The sequence below is a fragment of the Rana temporaria genome, chromosome 8 (assembly GCF_905171775.1).
Source record: "Rana temporaria chromosome 8, aRanTem1.1, whole genome shotgun sequence".
In the NCBI taxonomy this organism is placed as follows: domain Eukaryota; kingdom Metazoa; phylum Chordata; class Amphibia; order Anura; family Ranidae; genus Rana; species Rana temporaria.
Window position 1 is genome coordinate 18,200,043 of NC_053496.1, and position 12,149 is coordinate 18,212,191.

The 12,149-nt window shown below is 43.3% G+C and overlaps 1 protein-coding gene across 2 annotated transcripts in view; it reads right to left on the minus strand.

Annotated features, from left to right (window-relative positions):
- The window catches only part of INPP5A (inositol polyphosphate-5-phosphatase A), a 599,826-nt gene that overhangs the window by 265,526 nt on the left and 322,151 nt on the right, over positions 1–12,149 (minus strand). The gene's annotated exons all lie outside the window — the stretch shown is intronic.

The following is a 12,149-nucleotide window of genomic DNA, read 5'->3' on the forward strand; positions in this document are numbered from 1 at the left end:
AGACGGTCCGTGTTCATCCCATACCCCCATAGGGGAGAACAGAGAAAAGACAGGGCGGTCCCCTGCACAGTGTGCGGAGACTGCCCTGTCATCCGCCGGCTCAGCGGGGATCAACAGAGCGATCTTCGCTGAGCAAGCGGAGGTTCACGGGGCGGATCATTCCTAGGGTTGCCACCTCATCCCTTTAAACCCGAACACATATTAATTACACAGGTTCTGTGGCTGATTAAGGTGGTAATTAAACTCACTTGGTGCCTTATCTGCATTAAACTAGCCTCAGAACCTGTGTAAATAATATGTGTTCGGGTTTAAAGGGATCAGGTGGCAACCCTAATCATTACTGAACCGTCCCGTGTGAAAGGGGCCTTTCATACTGGGGTGGGGGCGGTAAAGCACCAATATCATTAGCGGTGCTTTAACGTAGTTTTTGCGGAGGTATACGGCCGCTTTTAACCGCCACTAGTGGCCAAAAAAGGGTTAAAACCACCCGCAAAGTGCCGCTTTGCCGGCGGTTCAGCTGCTCTGCACATTCATTTCAATGGGCAGTAACAGTTCTAACACCGTTCTAAAAGATGCCGCTTGCAGAAGTTTTTTTTTTTACGTCCTGCCAGCGCATTGCCTCAGTGTGAAAGCGCTGCCAAACGCTCTCCCTGTTTGTTCTCTCAACTAAACTGTCACACCATCAAGCGTCTGGTTTCATAACTGATCACGTGCAGCACCATCGCAGTTGCAGATCAAACAGGCCAAGATGGCAGCTTTCTTGGCTGAAAAGGATAGAGAAGGGTTTATCTCCCCTTTAGCCCTGGTTCACACTGGGTACGATTTGGAACGATTTGAGATGCGATTTGACATGTCAAATCGCATCTCAAATCGGCGGCAATTGTCGGCAATGGCACTGTCCTAATCAGTGCGACGCCGCATCTGCGATTTCAAAAAGTAGTTCCTGTACTACTTTTTGCGATTTCGGGCCGCGATTTACATTAAATTGCGGCCGAAATCGCGGCAAAATCGCAGCCGCAAAATCGCGGTAAAATCGCGCATTTTACCGCGATTTGGAATTCGCAGCAGTGTGAACCTAGGCTTAAAAAAATTAAATAAAAAAAAGGAGTGCTTTAACCTATTTTTGGCTGCAACTACACATTTTGTTTTTGCTTCTTAAATATCTATCGTGATTGGGAAAGCTGAAAAAAAATATTACCAGAATACAAATGCTTGCTTTTAAAAACGAACAAAGATAACAGATAAAATATGGTTTTAGAAGACATGTGAACAGCCTTTAATGCATATACAATAATTTTTGTCTGCCACACCATCGTTTTTCTACACATTGATTATAGCATATAGTAGAGCATATAGTTAGCATATAGTAGAGCACCTTACTCACTCTGAAATTATATTCACATTAGTGCTCTGGTCAACACCTTTAGGTAAAACGATAATAATCTTAGAATACTTAATAAAACACATTGTAAGGTCAGAATGAGTCCTTATCAGTGTCCATGACAGCAAGATATGTGAACCTTGACACAAAACGTCCGGGACTCAATAATCTTATCTAGGACAAAATATCACCTGTTTTAAAAGCCATTTCTTATTGATTTGTAAAATAAATTGCTGGCAATTGTAAAGAAACTTTTCAATTCTATAAGCGGTCTTTAGTCAAATGTTTGCATGAATCCAGCATCATAAAAAAAAAAAAAAAAACAACATGGTGGAGTCCCATTAGTGAAACAAGCCCCAGCAAGGAGTCCCAGCCCACACTGTGGCCAGATATTATTCACAACAATAACCGACGGCCCACTAAAAGAAACAAACGCATCCTGTATTAAAGGGTAAGGATGAGCTCCGGCGTGTTCGCATAGAACACGTGCAGAGCCCGCCAGGAAGTGTGCACGGCGCTGCGCTAATAACAGCCAGGGAGACATTTTTACAATCCCTGCAGCCGAGCATCGGGACAATGTCTCCCTGGCTGCGATCATCACAGCTCCAAGCACACTTCCTGGCGGGCTCTGCACGTGTTCTATGCGAACACGCCGGAGCTCATCCTGTATTAAAGGGGTTGAAAAGGTAAATGTTTTTTCACCTTAATGCATCCTATGCATTAAGGTGAAAAAACATCCAACGGTACCGCCCCCCCCGAACCCCCGTTTTACTTACCTCACCCCTCGAAAGTCCAGCACGCATCCTTGTGATCTTCTTCGGTTCCCAGAAGCCGGCGGAGAGGTGAGTACCAATCAAAAGAATTTTAATCGATCAAAAAGAATTTGATCGATCAAAAAAATTAAAGATTAATCGATTAATTAAAAGTTAATTTGCACAGCCCTAATTATATATATATACTCATATATATCAGAGACACTAGAGGATAAAATGGTGGTTGTTGCAATATTTTATGTCACACTGTATTTGCGCAGCTGTCCTTCAAATGCAATTTTTTGGGGGAAAAAAATACACATAAATGAATTAAGAAAAAATGAAACAGTAAAGTTAGCCCATTGTTTTTTTGTATAATTTGAAAGATGATATGCCGAGAGAATCAAACTTTATTCTAAGCAAAAAAAAATTGTGATTTAAATTTTTCCCAGAATCGTGCAGCTCTATTATATATTACATCCATATAGATACATACACACACACATACTTAATAATGTAGACATTAATGGTAATCTTTGTTACACCCAGAATTAGAGAACTAGGGTAATTGAAGGTGAGGCTTTCTGTATGTCAGAAGAGACTAATATGAAAGTAATATTGCAGTTAATACAAAGGACAGGGCTGGGGATACCATAGAAACCACAAGTAATGTTTACTGAAAGATAACCTCAATAGTAATGTTATAATTGGAAAGTAGTGATGTCACTAATTACTAGGACTACATCACTTAAAAACAACGATTGGAAGGAAAATGTAGTCCAAAGAAATGACTAGATCCATAATAATCTGTACAGTCACCCTAATAAATGATACATAAACCCAATCACTAGTATCTCATATAAGCTTCACGTGTCAAAACAATTTCAAAAGTCATTTCAAATGAACTAATGCACTTTTCATTAAATGATTATCTGGTTTCGACCACGAAGGTTATTTTTTCAAACGCCTCCCTTAAAAAAGGTGACAACACAATGTTCTTCTGCGTGGTCACCAACACCCTCAGCCCAAAAGGTGACTACAAATGACCATGAATATTGCACAGGCATGTTCCACTCTTGTCACCATCAGAAAACCCATCCTGAGAAATTATGGGCTGCAGTTGCTTAAGTGCATGAAAAAAAAAAAAAAAAAATCTACATATAAAGGCTGCAGGAGATCAACTAAATTCAGATGCAACAAAAAGTAAAAATCGAATGGAAAAAAATTGCATTTTTTTTTTTAAATAAAGTGGTTTAGACCCTTTCACACTGGAGGCGTTTTTTTCAGGCGCTTTAGCTCTAAAAATAGCGCCTGAAAAAAAGCCTCATCTGCAATCCCAGTGTGAAAGCCCGAGTGCTTTTTCACACTGGGGTGCTGTGCTGGCAGGACGTCAAAAAAAGTCCTGCAAGCAGCTTCTTTGCAGTGCTTTAGGAGTGGTGTATACACTGCTCCTAAAGCGCCCCTGCCCATTGAAATCAATGGGCAGCGCTGCCAAACCTCCGGCAAAGTGCAGCTTTTAACCCTTTTTCGGCCACTAGCAGGGGGTTAAAAGCGCCCTGCTAGTGGCCAAAAAGCCCTGCAAAAACGACGGTAAAGCGCTGCTAAATATAGCAGCGTTTAACATCTGGGCGCTTTTAGTGTGAAAGCATATGGTAGACATTGTTTTCACAATTAAATGCCATTCAATTACCATTTAACGTACTTTAAAGAGACACTGAGCTTTGACTTAAAGTGGACCTTCAGTCATTTTTTCATCTTTCCATCTACTAAATCTTCTGCCCTTGTTGGTTTAACTTTGGATAGTAAAACATTTTTTTCTGCCAGTAAATACCTTCTACAGCCCACTTCCTGTTTGTCTGGTTATTACCCTAGACTTATGACATCTTACACAGTGCTCTCTCTCTCTCAATCTTGTGATAGAAGTAACACTTTAACCACTTCCTATCTGGGCCATCGAAAATTGACGGCCACAAGGTGGCTCTACAATGCCGGGAGACCGTCAATTTACGGCCTCCCGCCGCTGGGGGGCGCGCGCACCCGCCACACCACTCAGGTGTCGATGCGTGTGCCTGGCGGCCGCGATGTCCGCCAGGTACCCGCGATCGGCATTCACAGAGCCAGGGACGTGGATCTCTGTGTGTAAACACAGAGACCCACGTCCTGTCAGGGAGAGGAGACCGATGGTGTGTCCCTTGTAATCTTTTTTTTTTTTAAATGGGATATTTATTATAGCAAAAAATATTGTGTTTTTTTCAAGATCGTCACTCTTTTTTGTTTATAGCACAAAAAATACAAACTGCAGAGACGATCAAATACCACCAAAAGAAAGCTCTATTTGTGGAGAAAAAATACGCCAATTTTGTTTGGGAGCCACGTCGCACGACCGCGCAATTGTCAGTTAAAGCGACACAGTGCGGAATCGCAAAAAAAGGGCCAAGCCCTTTACCTGCATAATGGTCCGGGGCTTAAGTGGTTAAAGAGACACTGAGCTTTGACTTAAAGTGGACCTTCAGTAATTTTTTTATCTACTAAATCTTTTGTCCTTGTTGGTTTAACTTTGGATAGTAAAAATAGGATTTTTTGTACTCACCGTAAAATCCTTTTCTCCGAGTCAATGGACGGACACAGCTCCTTAAAGTGGGTTATGTTCCCTGTTTACAGGAGAGAACTAGCCTAGCCCAGGGGGCAGTCCCTCCAGACATAACCCTCCTCACTCTGCATCTAAGAAATTATCAAAGAAGGGCACAGAAGGAAAAAACCTACACAGAACGGTCTGAATTGTGAACCAAAAAAGACAGAGCCCTCTGCGGAAACCCAGCTGCACTATCCAGCTGAAGAGAGCCTTATCCTGCACCGACCCAGGTATCTGGTCTGTGGCTCCATAACAGAGCATTCCCCAGGAGAGAACAGGGGGAGGGGGGCACTCTTTTAACCTGTCCGCAGTCCGCCCCCACCCTGGCACAAAAGTGTCCAGGACCAACAATAAAGCCTCTGTGGGCAATCCCAGGTGCTAACACCTGCTGCCATCACCAGCATATTGGGGAAGGACCCAGATATTGACTCCATAGCCAGATACTGACACCATTATAAGGAAAAACTCCCAGGGCCCAGTTCAGACCTGAACAAAAACCTACCACACCTGTTGCGCTGACCGGGGGGGTTACCCAGGGGACTCACTACACCAAAGGGAGCCTGCTCAGCGCCACTGCTCGTTTCCAGCACACACCTGTGTGTGAGGAGAAAACCGTGAGGTAGCTGTGAGGTAGTCTGTGGTGGTGCTGTGTGAGGAGAATGGCACTAGAGGCTGAGGACTCAGACAAGATGGCCGCCGAGCGCAGCATATGGAGCCTGACTCGGTCACAGGAAAATGGCAGATCGCAATAATATGCTGCATCACAGCGCGGCTACAACAAAATGGCCGCCAATGGGATTTCCAATAGGAATTGAAAATCACCCAAAAAATGGCACCAGAGCCAATAGAATGGCGGCAAAACGCCACAATTTAAATGGTGAAAACCTAAAAAGGCTGCACAGCACCACAAAACTTCCAGAAAAGGAGGACCCCCAGCAGTAAAAAACACATAGGCCAGCACACAGTCCCTCAGCAAGTTGCTCCGTCCCCCCCACCCCGACAGAAATGAAATAGAGGGAAAAAGGGAGCAGGGAAGGAAGGATATCCAAACCCCAGGAATGCTCAGCCGTACCACCCCGCCTAAGAGGGAGGGACTGTACTTACCCGTCCACACGACGACTTCACTGACGCATTCCAGGTAGCTGTGGAGCAATGGAGGTAGCGGTCGGCCCGGTCCACTGTGAGTGAGGCAACACCACAGCCCAGTCTCGTGCAGACCTCGGAGCAAGGCTCACTGGCCACCCCAGGAGTCATGGGGCATGTTGTGGCAGACCCAGCCTCTTTGCAAAGGTGTGCTCACGCTCGCTGGCCGGACTGAGAAGACTACAAGGATCTATAATATCCAGCATGTCTCTCAGCCGACAGAAGTCAAAAGACAAAAATAAAATAAAAACTTTTCCTCAGGGCGCTGGGCCCAAAGGGAGCCATACGTCCTTCTTTGCTAGATTTAAGGAGCTGTGTCCGTCCATGGACGATAAGAGAAACATTATTTTCTGCCAGTAAATAACTTATACAGCCCACTTCCTGTTTCTTGTCTGGTTATTACCCTAGGCTTATGACATCATGCACAACGCTCTCTCTTAGGCTGCATTCACACCTGAGCGTTTTGTAGCCCGAAGCTATAAAACGCTAGAGGGGAAAAAATACATTATTCTCAATGGAGATGGTTCACATCTCCACTCCAAAACGCGCGCGCATCAGGCTGATCTGGGCGTTTTTGAACGTTTGTATTCCCATAGAAACTAATGGAAATGCTCGATTCAAGCGTCTAGCGCGGCAATGAGCATTTCTACGGGCGTTTTGTCGCTTTAATCTGTTCTGTGAAATAGAACATCACCCAGGAAGAAGATAAAAAAAATCTACAAACAGCAACAAATGATGAAAGAGATGATCATTTTTTCCTATTGGCTAAAATAAAAAATGACAAAGTTCAAAAACGTCGGACAACGCCGTATGCAAACGCGCGAATACGTGCGACAAAACGCCAGAAAAAAACGACCAAAAATGCTACGCTCAGGTGTGAATACGGCCTTAATCTTGTAATAGAAGTAACACTTTAAGGATAAAAAGTAAAGCAGCAAATAATTTAATGGTTATGTGAATAGAACTCAAACTTTACTTTCTAATGCCATTTTTTCTGTATTGTATATAGTTTTAAAAAGGTGACGTCTGCCAAGTTTTTTTACTTTTTTTGCAGTTTTTGTCCCGTTGGGATGATTTCCTTTTACTTCCCGTACCAGAAAAATAATACAAGTGGGTAGAAATCTCTCCAAAGTGAGAAATTAGAGAACAATCACCATAACTAGAAGATTTGCCAACACTTCATTTTCCTAGGGCCGCCAGAACTGCAAAGACTGAGGCAGGCCATACATGGTGCAAATTTCTTCCCTGCAACCAGGGAAGACAGCAATAATTGTACGAGAATTGGTTGTACCCAAGTTGATCGATGAACTTGGTAGATTCAGCCTGCCCAATAACGGTTTGAATCTTGGCCGTTGCTTGCTGAACTGGCCAAGAATCGAACTGTATATGGTCAACCTTAGCTCTGGGGCCAGCCAATGAAATGTTTGGTCATCATCACTAGACGGCTAGCTGCAATATGGCTGCCAATGACAATTTATTCTCTACAATGTGCTCGCTCGTCCTTCCTCTGTCTATCCAGCCTAAACTCCTCTAGAGTTTTACAACAGTTGAAATAAATTTTTGCTGCATTTGATACATGGCGCTGTTGTGCTTGAAACACTCAGAATCTGGCTATAAATACATTGCTTTCCCGCAAGCACAATCAGGAGCAATGGAGCAAACTGTTCACTGATGGATCTGTACTATAAATACCATTCTAGTTCCCAGGTGCTAGTTCAAAGCGCTCTATTACCGATCAGCTCTCAAATAAAGGGTATTTCCTCATCACAATTGCTGGAGGAGATGAGACACATAGGAACTCAGTGTAGATCGTTTAGCACCTGTAAAATTTCCTGTGGAGGAAATACGGGAGAAGGATTCCTAAGTACCACCACTATGTTTGAAATTCAATATTATTTTTGAGTGTAACCCATGCACTGCTAAAACTGAGATAACACAAGCTCCATACAAACCATTTTGCCATTAAAATGGCCTTTGAAAATGATTCATGACTTTCTGTGACAAATAAAACTAAAGCTGAACTATAGGATAGGAGGCATTTGTGTTCTTCTTTGAATATTGGGGTGCTGTGTCAATTTCATCCAAATCTGTGCAGTAATCAGTGGCGGGCCGTGCATTGTGGGCACACGGGTGCTGCACCCCCGAACACCTCCGCCGCCCTCACGACCCCTTTTAGGATGCCAGACACATGAATAACTATAGCGGGGATAGGCGGGAGGTGTGTATTTTGAAGCACATGATTAGAGCCAGAGGCTTCAAAATAGGGTGGGCTTGGGGCACGGAGCACTGCGTCCTGAGCCCACCTTGTTGTGTGACAATAGCAAACGAATTTTAGCTATGGTCACACTATGGTTCATCCCCACCGATCAGGAGGCAGGTCTGTGAGACCTGTTTCCCGATTGGCCAAAGTGCCAGGAGATTCTATTGGACACCTAGCGCTTTGGCGGAGGAGAAGAGACAGCCCGAGGAGAGGACAGCCCGCCACACAGCGGGTAAGTGCCGCCGGACCAGGTGGCCGGTGGGTGCCACTGGTGGTCAGTGTCGCGCCACGCCCAGCAGGTGGGGGTTGGTGCATGTTTGCCGCCCCCCCCAAAAGGAAAAACCACCAGCCGCCACTGGCAGTAATCCAGCATAAAACACTGTGCAGGGGATTTCTGTACTAGAGGCCAGTCACAGCTGCAATCTCTCTGCTTGTGCAGGATGACTGGTCTGGTCTCCACCCCCTACTGTAGTTTTCTTCATTAAGTGGACCTGTTGGATCTCTGCACAGGCGATGTAATGGATGTAATGATGTCACTGCTACTTTTATAAGGTAGAAAATAGTTTGCAAAAGCATTTGTTTCATCAGCCCTCCAATGTCTCCCCTGCCCATTACTGCAGCTAATCTAGCACATATATACTGGAAGTGATGAAATACTCCTTATAGGAACCACAGCAGACAGTGGCTGGGGCCTGGTGGGCAGTCAGCCCTTCTCACTATCATAGAAGTGAATCAGGCAGCTGAAAAGCTGCAGCCATTAGCTTGGTTTTAACAACTTAAAGTCTAGGACATTTATAACATCCTAAGGGCGGTAATTGGTTAGACGGCCGGCTTCCACGAACGCCCGTCCTCATGGACCGTAACGCCACACGTCAGAACGTCTCCTTGCCCGACGTACGTTTCGTCAAATAATGACGTCGTCTGGGGAACCAGTTCCCCAGACAACGTCATTATTTGACGAAACGTACGTTGGGCAAGGAGACGTTCTGACGTGTGGCGTTACGGTCCATGAGGACGGGCGTTCGTGGAAGCCGGCCGGCTGACCTTTTAGACTTAAGAAAGCCATTCTGTAAGCGCATTTTTTACATTAAACTTATACATTTTTTACGGTACATCACTATTGTGAGTTTATCTTTTTTGGTGGTTTACTGTCATTTTGGAAATTGGGAGAGCCCTGAGCCTGTGATGTTGGAGACAGTTCCGGTATAAAGGCCCTGGCTGGGGTTCAGCCGCAAGCTATCAAAGCTTATTTGTCTGGTAAGCGCGCAATCTATTTGGTGCTTCCTGTCGGTGGTGGTTCTCTCTTCCTCAGTGTGTTACTATTTAGCCAATACTGTGTTTATGGTACATCACTATTGTGATTCTCTTTCTCCTGGGATTATTATACCATCTATGCCAATCGGGAGGATCCTCATCCCTGATGTCAGTGGCTGTTCCAGTGTAAAGACCCTGGCTGGGGTTCAGCCGCAAGCCTAACATGCTTGCCTTCTGGTAAGCGTATATCTCATAAGGTGTTTTCACCGGTGGTGGTTACGTTTTTTTGGTTTCACTGCATTATTTCTTCACTATCAATATTCCAAGCATTTTGAGGACTATGGAATCTTTGGACTTTATTGCTTGGTCTTATCAATATTTAGGATTTTGATTATCATTTTCAATTTTTCATTTATCAGCGCAACTATAATCTTTTTTCTTATATACTGTTGTGTGTATATCACTTTTTTGTTGCAGCTCACATTTATTGTAGATTTCTAATATTTTAGCGCGGTAAAACTTTTTTGTTTATGGTAATTGGTTAGAGCTGAAGTCCAGGAATTCAGCTCCAGCACTGGGATAATGTTACATGTTTCACCCTAAAATCAGGTGGAAAATGCAACATGCGCCCAAAGGTGAACTTATCCTTTAACCTATAATGTCCTTTTTCACGGTTTTAGAAAGTGGCTGAATTCCTGACATGACCTTTAAACTTAGATCTGAAGAAGGGAATACTACAGTTCACTCGGGCTTCTGCCATTGATGTCACCCATCCTTCAGGTGCACCTCAGATTATCTTCTGCACTTGGCTTTATGATTTTAATTTTCCAAATTGTATATGTCGTGTTTAATAAATGTTTCTTTGTTTCAAAAAGCGGGACAGTGCAACCATTAAGGTTGTGGTAAGGGTGGTGAAAAATAAAGCAGAAAATCGCACATCTAAAAGATAATGAGATACAGCATTGTTATCCAATAACAGAAGGTATTTACACATCCTCATTACTAGCAAAAAAACTAAAAGGAGCTCAGTCACTGCTTCTGTGCAATTGCGCAGAGTTATGGAAATCATATTTTTTTGCCTTTTTAGCCACCCACACATCCAGAACTGGTGTACAGCACAGATACAGTTACCATTTTTCAGAGCCAAAATTACCAACTTGAATATAGCAGTTTCATCCCTCTTTACTGCCTCTATGGTGTAGAGCAGCCCTTTCAACCGGCATGTCTTGAGGTTTCTTCTGTGGTGCCTTGGCAAAATGGCTAAAAATTGCCCAAAAATAGTATACAAACCGGCGTGTGGATGAAGCCTGCCTTTTAGTTACACTAAAGTTTCCCCGAAAGTAAGACCTTCCCCCGAAAATAAGACCTAGCATTATTTTCTAAGAGCACTGCAATATGAGCCCTACCCCGAAAATAAGTCCTAGTTTAAAATGCTTGGAAAATCCTATAATCCACTCTATTACAGTAATAGAACATGTAGAATGTGTGAGTTTCTGTAATATAATTGTGGGGAAGAGAGCCCCGGTGGGTCACAGAAGCGCAGAGCGGCGATATAACGAAAGTATTTGGCACAACTATATTGCAGAAACGCACACATTGTACATTATATACTACTGTAATAGAGTGGATTATAGGATTTTACAAGCATTTTAACTCGGTTCACTCTGGGGATTCCTGTCAGGCAGGGAGGGAGAGGGGGAGAGAAAACATCACATTACATGGCAAGACCTACCCCGAAAATAAGCCCTACTGTGTCCTTTGTTGCCAAAATTAATATAACGTTGGGTGTCCTACATGTGTGGATGTTGCACCATTATGTAAAACTATTTAGTTTCATTTTTACATTTTAGACGCCGCACACCTATTTACGTTGACAGAATGGCACAGCTGGGCAAATGGGCGTACAGGTACGTCCCCTTTAATTTGCCACCATGTGACATGTCACTGATCATATGCTCCCTCTCATCGGGAACAGCAATCGGTGACGTTTCATGTAGCATAGTCCCCTAACAGTTACAATCACTCCCTAGGACACAATTAACCCCCTCAGCGCCCCCTACAGGTTAACTCCTTCTCTGCCAGTGTCATCTTTACAGTAATCAGTGCATTTTTATAGCACTGTTTGCTGCAAAAATGACAATGGTCCAAAAATGGTGTCAAAAGTGTCCGCCATAATATCGCAGTTACGATAAAAAATGCTGATCGCGGCCATTACTAGTAAAAAAAAAAAAAAAAACATTATTAACCGGTTAACCACTTCCATACAGGGCTGTTATACACACACATCCATACCAGGCCTATTCTGGCACTTCTCTCCTACATGTATAAATCATATTTTTTTTGCTAGAAAATTACGCAGAACTCCCAAACATTATATATGTTTTTTTAGCAGACACCCTAGGGAATAAAACGACAGTCATTGAAACGTTTTATCTTGCACGGTATTTGTGCAATAATTTTTCAAACGCCTTTTTTTTGGAAAAAATCTGTTTCATGAATTAAAAAAATAACAAAACAGTAAAGTTAGCCCAATTTTTTTGTAAAATATGAAAGATGATGTTACACCGAGTAAATAGATACCTAACATGTCACGCTTTAAAATTGCGCACACTCATGGAATGGCGCCAAACTTCAGTACTTAAAAATCTCCATAGACAACGCTTTGACATTTTTTACAGGTTACCAGTTTAGATTTACAGAGGAGATCTAGTGCTAGAATTGTTGCTG